The 13,217-nt window shown below is 25.0% G+C and overlaps 1 pseudogene across 1 annotated transcript; it reads left to right on the top strand.

Moving 5' to 3' along the window:
* The first annotated feature begins 2,192 nt into the window (after positions 1-2,192).
* Positions 2,193-4,835, top strand: LOC111309438 (protein trichome birefringence-like 4; annotated as a pseudogene). Its single transcript, XR_016330481.1, has 5 exons — positions 2,193-3,188; positions 3,406-3,598; positions 3,750-3,943; positions 4,052-4,210; positions 4,288-4,835. The product of XR_016330481.1 is annotated as a protein trichome birefringence-like 4 (transcript).
* Positions 4,836-13,217: the final 8,382 nt, after the last annotated feature.

Raw genomic sequence — 13,217 nt, 5'->3', positions numbered from 1 at the left:
TCACTTGAAATGAAAGAGAATTCTAAAAACTACCTCTCCATTATATATCTTGAGTTAACATCACTATTTGGGGTGGTTATAAGTCATACATATCGACAAGACTCGAATTTAAGATATTTTTATTGAAAAAAATGAAACTTAACCAATTGAGTCAATCACTTATTAGTGATTCTTTTATCTTCATTGTTTATATTTATATTTTTTATAAAATTATAAAAAATAATTTTTATGAATTTATTAAATTCAATGTAAATAATTTGTTTTATACGATTAAATAAAATATTGAAAAAAAGTTAAAATTTTTTTATCAATAAATAAGAAAATGAATTCTCTCTTATAGTGATTAAACACAACTTTTTTTTTTTTTTTTTATGTAAACAGGTGATAGATCTATAGACATCGTGTTAATATTTTGCCCCTTGTTGAACTCGATTTGGTTTGCTTGATGACATCTTCGTATTTTTAACAAACACAAATATGAATTATGTCATAGTTTTATTTTAAAAGGATCTTAAAATGTACGTCTCATATTTGAATATAAAAAATAAAAAAATGTTTGCATTGATTAATTTTTCTAACAACAGTGTGATTTTTAGATAATAAATTTTTTAAAAAATTTTGAAACAAATAGATTATTTTAATGTTCTTGATAATTTAAAATGCGGTACGGTAAAATTCTATATCTTATATTTTTTTTTAGTTATATCAGGAGAATAAAATCTTAGTACAAGTAAAAGGGAATGAGGAGACCTGACTCTAAATCAAACCCTTAATGTCTCTTTAAACGTTTTTAATCACTAAACTAAAGGCTTGAAGATAATAAAAACACTTCTAAGATATATTTTTAATTAATAATTCTATCGATATCATAAAAAAAAAATTTTAAGTCAAATATAGACATTTGTGCTTATCTAGTGAATAAATTTAATTTTTATATTAAAAAATTTTATTTATTTTTAAAATAGTAATAAAATTATTTTTTTATATTTTGAAAATTATTATTATTATGCATTGTAACTTTTAACCTAATAATAATAATAATTATTGTCTAAATTTGCATTCCTATTAAAAATAACTTCTTAAGATTTTGATATTAGGAAAAATGTATTATTATTCTTTTTCAAGACTGCTGCTTCGATATAAGATTAGATTTTGACAACATTTTTGTGTCTATATATGAACTATTTCTTTTTCAAAATGAAATTTACTTTTAAAATTTCTTGTTCAATTATATTATAAAGATTATTTGATTGTAATTATAATTATTAAAGTTACATACTATTTCATATAAATAATAAAATATTTGCGTTACCCTTTGTAAAAAGAAGTGTATGCTTCAATTTTTTAAGATGGAGTAGTAGGCATTGCCTATAACTTTTTTATGTTCATTTTTTGAATCTTTTCAACTTATTATTTATAGATTTGATTATTCATATATTTTTATTATGTAAAATATTAAAATTTATACATTTATATCGTGTTTTATATAAAAATTACATGTTACAATTCGTGTTAATATGAAAATATGAAATATATATTTTTATTTTGTTAAATGCATATGTAATTATTATTAAAATTTAAATTATAACATCTTTATATTTATTTTTCAGATTATATACATATTGTGTCACCGAATCATATTTTGTATTATCAAATTTAATTATTTATATGTTCAATAAATAAACGGAAGAGGAATTAAAATTTTTGTAAAAAATTATAAATATAAAAATAATTACGTTCATAATGAATATTATATTTATATAAAAATTTATTGAATTACATCAAACAAATAAATCAACTAAAGAATACTGAATCAATATATGATCGAACAAATTTAATATTAAATTGATCACACCCATATACAATAAAATTTGAATATTAAATCTCGAAATATTTTAAAAGTTTCAATATTTTTGTCTAAGGGTTTGGACTGGCTAAATTTGGGTCAGACATAATATTAAAGCTTTTCATATTTGCTCAAGCCCGACCCAGTTCAACAATTAAAACCTTAAATCTGAAATAAACATTTAAATTTAATCGAATAATCTGAAATAAGTTTAGATATTGGATTCAACTTATATAAAAAGAATTGTACAGTTAGGGAAGATCCCACCTGATGTCTTGTAGTTTTCGAAAAAAAAAAAAAAACTATTTATAGGATTTTTCATGTTGAAATTACAGTCTTTTTCAATAAAATTATTACATGTAACCAGATTTTTAGTTATTTTTAAAGTAGATTATACAAGATAGAACACACTGATCTTGTTGCAAAGCTGAAAACTCTCCCTTTTTCCTGTTATCTTCGGGTCTTTGCAATGGCTGATGCAAAGTACCCTTTACGGACATTAACAGAAACAAAAACGACATTCTCAATCTTCACAACAAGAAAAACAGTGGCTTTTGCTTTTAGTTTTACTTCTGTTTTTGTTGTTGGTTTTACAACTTTGTTACTTGTTAACCCTTCTAACTCATCTCCCAGATTTAAAAACTTCCTTCAAACTTCCTCTTACAGATCCCACTTTTTCTCTCTTTTCTCACTTTCTCCCCAACTCTTCCCAAGCCAATTACTGCCCAAGTCCTGTTTTTCAACTCCAAGGCAACCCTTTTCGGATTTCTCCGGAATCTGAAAGATTTCATGGAAAAAAGGATTGGTCTTTGTCAAGTGATGGTAACAATGGAGACCTTTTTCAGATTTCTCTGGAAAGTGAAAGATTTGGTGGAAAATATGAGTCTTTTTCCAGTGAAGACAACAGTGGAGGGTTAAAGATTCATTCAAATGGTAATGATTTTAACACTTCTGTTACTTTCTCACAAGAATCCAATCACGCATCACAAAATTTAAATGCTAATGCAACCAACAGTCCTGGAACTTCTTCTCAGTCTTTAGATATTAGGGAAAGTGCAAAAGAATTCAAGGAAGGGATTTTAGAGGAGGGGGTATCTAGTAATGTGAAGTTGGATGGAAGCAGTGATGAAATTCTTGAGCAGCAGAGAAAGGGAAATTTTGTGGAAATAATGAGTCATTGTAGAATATTTGATGGGAAATGAGTGAGAGATGATTCTTACCCTCTTTATGCCCCAGGGTCTTGTCCTCATGTTGATGAGTCTTTCAACTGCTTTCTTAATGGTAGGCCTGATAGGAGGTATGAGAAATACAGATGGCAACCCAATGGATGCATCATGCCAAGGTAATTTACCAACTGCTGATAGATAGATTACATTTCTTGATTCATTTATATGTAAAGGAATATTGCTAATTTTTCATGTTCATATGTAATTATAAATAATATTTGGTGGAAAATGATGGTTGTTTTATATATGTTATTGTTGGTATCATTTTGCCTATTTTATTTATTTAATTTTGGCTTTTGCCTTAGATTGGTTTTGGATGGACTTGTCTTGCAGGTTAAATGGCAAGCATATGCTGGAACTATTGAGAGGGAAGCGTGTAGCTTTTGTTGGTGATTCGCTCGGTAGAAATATGTGGGAAGCTCTAGTTTGTGTCCTTAAAAATTCTCTTGATGAGAAAAACAATGTTTTTGATGCTCCTGGTAGGCCTGAATTAGGAGATGAGAGCTCTTACTCCATTTTATTCGAAGTATGTTTGGCCTTGATGCTTCTCTTTTGATTCAGACTACTTGCAGAGTTGCATTCAGATAGTTTTCTTTCCTATGCTTAAAGAAAAAGAGAAGTCATTTTCTTGTATTTGACTTTTACTTGCTAATAATTTTGTATGGATGGGTGAACAGGATTATAATTGCTCCATTGAGTACTTCTGATCGGCATTTCTAGTTCAAGAATGGCAAATGCTTGGGAGAAATGGAGCAAAGCAGGAAACACTTAGACTTGATATTGTTGATAACTCATCTGATAAGTACAAAAATGCAGACGTTCTCATCTTCAACACAGGACATTGGTGGACTCATGAAAAAACTAAGAACGGGTACGGTTCATTCTATCTATTTGTTCATACTGTTGATATCGATAATCTTAAGTTGACGACATAAGTAGTCTTAAGTGCAGAAGCCATAACAGTTTAGGAAATTTGCAGGGTGGATTACTATCAAGAGGGTAGCACTATCTATGATCGATTAAACGTTAAAGTGGCATTTCGAAAAGCTTTGACTACATGGGCAAGATGGATAGATACTAATATCGATCCTATGAAGACCCTTGTTTTCTTCAGAGGCATTTCTGCATCACACTTTAGGTAAATTGAACAGAAAAGATACATTAGGCTAAAGTGGGAAAATGGCGAGCCTTTTAATTCATTTTGCCTGTTCATAGGGGTGGAAGATGGAATTCCGGTGGGCAATGTGATGGTGAAACAGAACCTATTACAAATGAGAAGTACTTGAAGAAATATCCATCAAAAATGCGAATTTTTGAATCTGTCATAAATGGCATGACTACACCAGTCTTGTATCTTAATGTTTCGAGAATGACTGGTTTTCGAAAGGATGCCCATCCATCAATATACCGGAAGCAGACCATAACCGAGGAGGAGAGAACTTCACCTACTAGAATCCAGGATTGCAGCCACTGGTGTCTCCCTGGTGTTCCTGATACTTGGAATGAGCTAGTCTATGCTCAACTCCTTATCAAACACAATCAACATCAGCGACAACTTCTGCATCAAGAACAACAAGAAGAGAGAAGAACATAGGTAAAATGAATGCAATTGAACTTTGTAAATTCTTGTTTAGTCCCTAGCTTTGTCTGGATTGATTAGTGTCTTTTGTTTTCTTCAGTGAAAAGCTTTGGAACCATAGGGAGAAGTGTAAAATGATATCATTTTTTGAAAAAAAAAAAAGGAAAAATCCTACTTTCACACTTGTACAGCCTTTGATTGCTAGTAGCCTATAAGTCTCTCATGAATTTATTGTTGAAAATAGTATTTTCGTTAATAATCTCTTGTTGAAAATCTCCTCATGATATAGGATAATTTTTTTTTAAAATATATCCATTTAAATCTTAAACTCTAAAAAAAATTTTATGCCAGCAATGAAACCTTTTTTTTAATTTTATAAACGAGATTAGGATAATGATACATATTTTTTAATATATATTTTTTAAAAAATAAAATATATGTTATCATCTTAATTTCGTTTGTGTATTTAATAATTTGTCGTTATTTAATTCTTTTCCTTAAATATCATTTTTTGATCATTCCAAGTACTATTCCCTTTTCATATTTTTTTTAGCGAACCAACAAAATATTAAAATATCTAAATACTGCACTGTTTCTTTCTTTCTTTTTTTTTTTTTTGAATTTTTTGGAATGAACAAATAAAATGAATATAATTTCGATTCAAACGCTAATTTGCCAACCATCCACGTATTTATGCTACAATTCCATATTCTTGTCAATCCTAATATGCGAAAAGGGATTTTAAGCATCTTCAAATTGGGAAAGGTCCAATTCTATCTTTTAAGATTTCAATCAATTTAAATGTGAACGTGATTTCCATAGTTTTTTATTCCCTGCTGGCTGCTACCTTTGATTTAAATTGCCCCTGGAATTCAGACTAGTCAACATACTAATCAAACATATATGCATGCATGTATCCTTTATAACCTTTGCTTCTTTTCATTTTCTTCTATTTTGATGGTTCTCAACCAAAACATTTCATTCAATTTTATCATCAATTTATTAAAACGAACTCTTAAAACTAAGAACTAACTATACATTCATTAAATGGATTTTGCTCAAAACAATTGGAATGCATTAATTAAAAGTCTAAGGAATCTATGTTTAGTTCAAATGATTCACTTTTTTTTTAGAAGATAGCTTTTAGCAAAATTGGGGTTCTGAAATTTTCTTTCCCAAAATTTTCTTAGACCTTGGTTTTTCATGTAATATATATATATATATATATTTGATACATTAATAATGAAATTTTTTAATTTGATAAACGCAATTATGGTAATATATATGTCTCATCCTTTTTGTTTAAATTAATTGTTTTAAAGATACAAAAGATATGTGTTATTAGAGTTGGTAGCTCAATCTGAACCTAACGGATTTCGACCAATCCGATATCATAGGATTGATTTTTTTTTTTTTTTAAATTTGGTTTCGAGTCCGGTCAAGTTCGGATTTTAGGTAAATCAAATCCGACCTGATCCAATATTATATTAAAAATTATTTTAAATTATTTTTTAATTTTTTTATATAATTATATATTTATATTTAAAAAATAATATTTTATTAATTTAAGATTGGATCGGGTATTATTTATACAATATCAGATCAAATCAAGTTTGATATAAAAAATAATAAAAATTTTTCGAGTTGGATCGAATTTGAATTTTAGAATTATAAAATTAGATCGAGTTCAATACGAGCAAAAACTCACCACGATCGAACCTATTGCTAACCTTATGTGTTATTATTTTAATTTTATTTATGAAATTAAAAAATTTTACTATTAATATATTTAATAATTTCCCAAAAAAAATCCTTATAAAGAATGTAATATTCTTGATTATTTGTTGGCAATGCTATCAACTTGATTGTGGCTTTGTCCAAAAACTATCTAATGTGAATATATGGTAATAGATAAGAGATAGAATTTAATGAATGGTAATGATATAAATTTGAGGGCAATCGCGGTTCTTCACTGGACACAGAGGGGCCCAAAGCCCCCACCAAAGTTTTTAAAAATGTAATACGAATATATTAATATTAAATAAATTTAAGTTAACTCTCCAAATTAAAATTACTAATTTATTTTTTGTGATTTTAAATTTTAAATTTTAAATTTATATGTTATTGTAATTTAAAAGGAATTAAAATTACTTTACTATGTGTCTAATTGTTTTATTCATAAATCGTTATTTATAAATTCTTAAAATCAAGTTAGAGATTTATAACAAAATTTAAATAATAATGTAAAATTAACAAAAATTAAATTAACATTGTAGCTTTCTTAGCAAGACTCCAAAAATTCAACTAAGTATTAAATATGTGTTTTCTTTTTCTTTTTTTTCTATTTTATTACAATATCTCTCTACATAAAATTTTTATTTTAATTTTACTCTAAATCTTTATCTCATACTATCTTAAATCATTTTCCAACAAAAAAGAAGATTCGAACCGCTTTATAAAATGTTAAGAAAAAAATTCGTAATTTCTAGTCCCAAAGTTTCAACTTCATTTTTTTAAAATTATATTTATTTTTTTGTTTTGATCAAAAAAATATTGTTTAATGATTGATTTATTTATATTCTTTTATTTCAATTTTAAATTTTTAAATAAATAAAAAATTCTAATAATTCATTAAAAGATAGTGTGATTAGTAATTTTCTCATTAATTTAAAACTTTTGTTATCCTTAAAAGTTTAATGCTATAATACTAATATTTTTATCTTATAATGTTATAAATTAGTTACAATTTATTAATATATTGTTTACGTATTATGTGTGTATACACACACATATATATATATATATATATATAAATTTAATAAAAAATATATAATATAATATTAATTGACCTCCTTAAGTTTAGATGTTAAGATCCACCACTTTTAGAGAGTCTAATTGATCAAATAAATTTAAATAAGCTTCGTCGTAAATATTTCTATGTTAAAAAGGTAAATAATAACTAGTTAAATATTGTTGTTTTATATCATTTTTACTATTTATTTTATCTACTAATTAAGTTGATTCTTTTTTATATATATGATATCAATTCAATCAATTATTATATATTTATAATCCATATAGGTGCAAGCAAGCATGCATTTATTTATTAATTTTTTTTACAAAAGATATCGTAATTTAAAAATAAAAAAATAATTACAAATGTTAAATTTTGAATTCTAAAACTACTAAATATTATTGTGATTACTGTTATAACATATAGATCCGTAGATTTATAGCTACAACTTAAGAAGTCGTCGCCAATTTCTTATTAATGTGTGATTGGTCACTTAGGTAAATTTATCTTTTTAAATAAATCCTAATGTTGATAAGGGTTTTTAAAGAATAGGTTTTGGCCTATAATTCTAAATAAGGTTTGAGAGTTTGGTTTTGCATGAGAAAAGTTGTTAGAAAAAATAAATAAAAGAAGAGAAATAATATAAAATAATTTTGACTTTGAGACATGAAAAATATTTTTTTCAAGATAATTATGTCTTTAAAATACAACAAAACCTCAAACTCTCCAATCAAAAGCAGTGAAAATGGTTATACTGAAAGATTTATTTATAGTGAATAAATAGACATAAACTTTTATTCAGATGATTATGACATTTTGTATAATCATGACCTTTATGAATAATAATCTATATTCAAATAGTCAAGACCATTTGTCATATGATAATTATTTGTATTCAAACATAATTATTTAAAATATGAATAAAATTAATACAAAAATTATTTTTTTATCAATAATTAAATCTTTCTATCTAATATGCGATGCACCATATTCTAAACTACTAAAAATCCTCCACTAGTTTGGAATGTTGGTATTTAATTTTTACCTTTCGCACAAATAAATATTATGAATACAAGAAACTATCTCTCGATTTAAACTTTCAATTAGCATATATATCTTAGAATTCTAACGAAATTGATGGTATCTATAAATTAAACCTCAACTCTTTGCGTTAGAATTAAAAATATAACACACATAATACTTATTTATTCTTCTATAGAGGTTTATAATCGTTTTTAACACTATTATGACTATGTGCTTATCTTATTCATAAACATTTATAAGAGATACCCCAAGTCTTTTTATTGAAGCAGCATCACTTTTATGTTTATATAGGTAAAGTTTCGATTATATCTCTATTGCTTTAGACATTTAAAACTCCATTAAGAGTATAAAACTCATTCTCCATATACAATGGATCACACTAATTTTTAAAATTTGAATGGATTTTACTAGTGTTTAATAGACATATAAACAATAACTTATTTTTACCCATTAAACTTTGTAATTAGAGGTTATTAATTTAAAGTTGGGTTTCTATTATTGGTGTCTAATAGTAAGGGTTTAAATTCATTCTACTTGTAGTACTACTAACTAAATTTCTTGGAATTTAATTTTCTTTTATGGTAATTACCTCAACTTGAAGTTGAATCTCTAATATAATCACTTCAGGCTAATATGCCCAAACTTTTCATTTTGCATATCATTTATATGCTCTAGACATTTTGGCCTTATTCTTATCATTTTAAGAAATAATTGGTTTTGTTGTGTTCACAACTCTATATTCATTAATTTCAACCATTTTATTTTCATACTGTTATACATTTTTAATATAATTATACTTCTAGTACAATTGGATAAACTTAATGAATAAACCAAATGATTTTAGTCCTTTTAAGATTTTTAAGGACCTTTTTTATGATTTTACTTTAATAAGTGTTTAAACTTATTAGTCTATATAATTTGCTCATAAAATTATACTAAAATCTTACAACACTATAGTGGTAATTTTTATTTATTTGGATTTTTATCACCTCTACCATGCGCAAGTATGCATTCTTTTATTAAAGAATGTCTCATTAAATTATTCAAAATATTATATATACTTAATCAAGTTGTCATTTCATTTATCTTTTCACTATTTAAGTGGTTTTTTTTTTTTTTTTAAGTAAAAGGCCTCCAAATCCACTCTTAGTGAAAGATAACTAGCAAATATCTTCATATTTTTATAAAAGTTCCAAAACTTTTACATTTTAATTTAATATAAAAGTTTATATCAATAAGCAGATTTCAACTGTAATAATACTTTTATAGTCTTTATTTAAGATTTTTATGTCAAATCATCAATACTTATATGAATCTATTTCATCATGGACACTATTAATAATTTTTTATTATCATGAACAAAACCATTTCTATCACCCAAATGGATTAAATAGCATTTTTTTTGCTATTATAAAAGTTTTCATATTCATAAGATATTTGAATCACTCATGGTTTCCAAAGTATATATATTTTGAAATTTTTACTATATAAAACTATAAATGCTAAATTATTTGTACAATCCATGAATTAGACTATATACATAATAAAAAATTATCTTAACATGATCAAGATTGTGGCATCAAATTTAGCTTATAGCTAATTTAAGCCAACCATAATAATCTACGTCATACCAACAAATCATGTAAATTTAGCTATTGAAGTTATGTCATTTATAATGATGGCTTTTTGTGAAAACTAACTATTTCAAATATTATCATGAGTTTTCAATGCATATATTAATTGCCTAATAGCCAATTTTAAGTTCGTGACTATTGAAGCCTCTAATTTTGATTTCAAATTTTTTTATGAGAATTTTATTTCTCCACCATTGTGCAATCTATATATCTTTGTTATTTATCACTTTTAATTGGTCATAACATTTTTAGATATATAATAAATTCAAACTTTACTCATAAAACCAATATGCCTATGTAAAATAAGAGTCTATAGTATTTTTAACTCCAATTTTAAATACTTTCATAATATTTTGTGATGAATATGTTCATGTTTAGATCATCATATCAATATAAGTCATGAAACATGAATCCAAAGAATCATTTTCATAAGATAGAATAAACAATAATTATAATATCAGTTCTACTCACATTTCATGAAAAAATTCATTATGAATTTGCATTGGTTAAATCACTAATTGGCTAACTCTAAGGCTTACGACTTTTATAAACCAATATTATTATCTAAGCTCATATGTTAATATGGTGTATAACTAGCCACATCCTTACCATTGTCATAAAACTATTGAAAACCTCGGGAACTTGTTCACATTTCATTTTAATAGCCTGTAAAAGGTCATTTTTTCGGGTACAAAAAGTAAAAATATATTCATTGTCTTTAACCAATAATGTATTAATTAGACAATGGCATTCTATCTCCATAGTCCATATCTTTCTTATATGTACAAGAAAGAAAATTCTATCTCATTCAATTCATTTTTGTAATATATGATAAACTATACCAATGTTCTCCATGCCATCATAAAATAGAATTAAACACATGCATGTATTGGTGCTTTTGGAACATTGAATTTGCATGTTCTTTTCTAATTTATAAACATGCCTGATTAGACATTGACGAGCATCCTTCAAAATGCTAGTAACAAATAGATGCTTCAATATTTTTTAATGACATGTCTTTTTGTTTAATCAATATCCCATATACGAAAAGCAAAGATGCTTTTTTTGTAACAATTGATTAACTTTTTAACCATTATTTATGATTTCAACTTTGTGATTGTTTACAATAAAATTTTATTTTGTAAAATCACTTCTAGTGTAATACACCTAGTAGGCAAAAATACCTGTCACACTGCCCATATTTTTTATAATAACAATTATTTGGTTTATTATCCACCAATTAATTCATAAAACATCATATCTTAATAATAATTATTTACATATATCAGTTTAATTTTAATTGATTTTCATGAAAATAGAATGCAAGCCAAAATTTAAACCAATAATAAATTTTAAATATATATATATATATATCAACATTTGATTTATAAATGATCAACAAAAATAGAACCATACAAATAGCTTAACTCATCTTATTATCTCAATTTTGGTGCTATGATTTAAAATAAAACTAATTTTGCAGTCAAAATTTATTTTTTGCATATTTTCTCCACTTATATCTAATTTTTTATGGTAAATACCTTTACCTATTTTTGATTATTTTCATAGAAACCATGGGATAATTTGTTTATTCTATATATAACCAAGACATGATAATTAAATAATCGGTCATTCCATTATAACCCAATTTAATTCATTACTTTATAACAAGTGATAATTCTTTTGATCGCAAATCAATTCATGTCTTTCTCTTTTATGTTTTCAGGCTATTTTCTATCCTAGTCGTTATAAGTATCAATTTTTCAAATAGATATAATATAATTCATTAAACCCAATTATGGAATCAATTTCAGTATATGCATAAACTTATATAATATAATCAATATTTTGCATATTGTGTTTTGACTTTACACACTAATAAAATAAATTGTTAACATATTTATCACATTCAACCAATCTTTTTACCAGCAATTATGCAAAAAAATAAAATGCATACCTCTAATGAAGATTTTTGTGAAAATTAATATTTTACTCCATAAAAATATTAATCATTTGACACCTTAAGCCTTTGCTAATACTGATCTCCAAATCATGCCAATTTCTTTTTCTTGTATCTTTCTTATGCAAAATATAACTTTCTTACAATAGCCTTTAAATTGTTAGAAAAAATAAATAAGGGAAGAGAAATAATAGAAAAAAATTTTGGCTTTGAGGTGTGAAAAATACTTTCTTAAAGGCAATTATACCTTTAGGATACAATAAAACCTCAAACTCTCTAATTAGAAGTAATGAAAATGATTATACTGAAAATTTTATCTATAATGAATGAACAGACAAACTTTTATTCAAATAGTTATAACATTTTGTATAATCATGATCTTTATGAATAATAATCTATTTACATTCAAATAGTTATGATAATTTGTTATATGATAATTATTTGTATTCAAACATAATTATTTAAAATATGAATAAAATTAATACAAAAATTAATTTTATTAATTTTATTCATCAATAATTAAATCTTTTTATTCAATGTGAAATGCACTACATTCTAAACTATCAATAAAAGTTATAGCACCTCCACACGTCCATTCAAAGGACGGTACCACTTTATTCTAAATTATCCTAAAGGTTTATAGTTCTAACGGTCTTAAATTTTAATATTTAAATATTAAAAATAATTCTTAAGATTTCTCAATCAATTTGGTAAAATTTTTAAAAATACTTCTTTATCTCAAGAGTGTTCAAAAATCTCATTTATTTTTTTAAAAAGGTTCCGTCATAAAAAAACTTAATCATTTTGGCTGTCAAATTTTTATTTTATTAAAAATATATCTAATTTTTCTACCAATTGAGCAAAAATTAGAAATATTTTTTCATCTAAAAATGTCTTAGATAATCATCAATTTGTGATTACTAAAAATTTCATTCTCGAGATTTATTTTTTACTTTAAAAGTTTTATTTCTAAATTAGGGTCAAATTTTTTAAAATTTTCACCATTTGGGCCTAATTTAGAAATATCTTACAAGTTTAATTTCTAAATTTTTTACCATTTGAGTTAAATTTAAAAATATCTTTCTTAGAAATTAAACTCTTGTTATTCATCATTTGTTTCTTAATCTTTAAAAA

Source organism: Durio zibethinus, chromosome 19 (assembly GCF_047325235.1).
Source record: "Durio zibethinus cultivar Kanyao isolate XHJ-2024 chromosome 19, ASM4732523v1, whole genome shotgun sequence".
NCBI lineage: Eukaryota > Viridiplantae > Streptophyta > Magnoliopsida > Malvales > Malvaceae > Durio > Durio zibethinus.
This window is presented reverse-complemented; position numbering and strand designations above follow the sequence as displayed.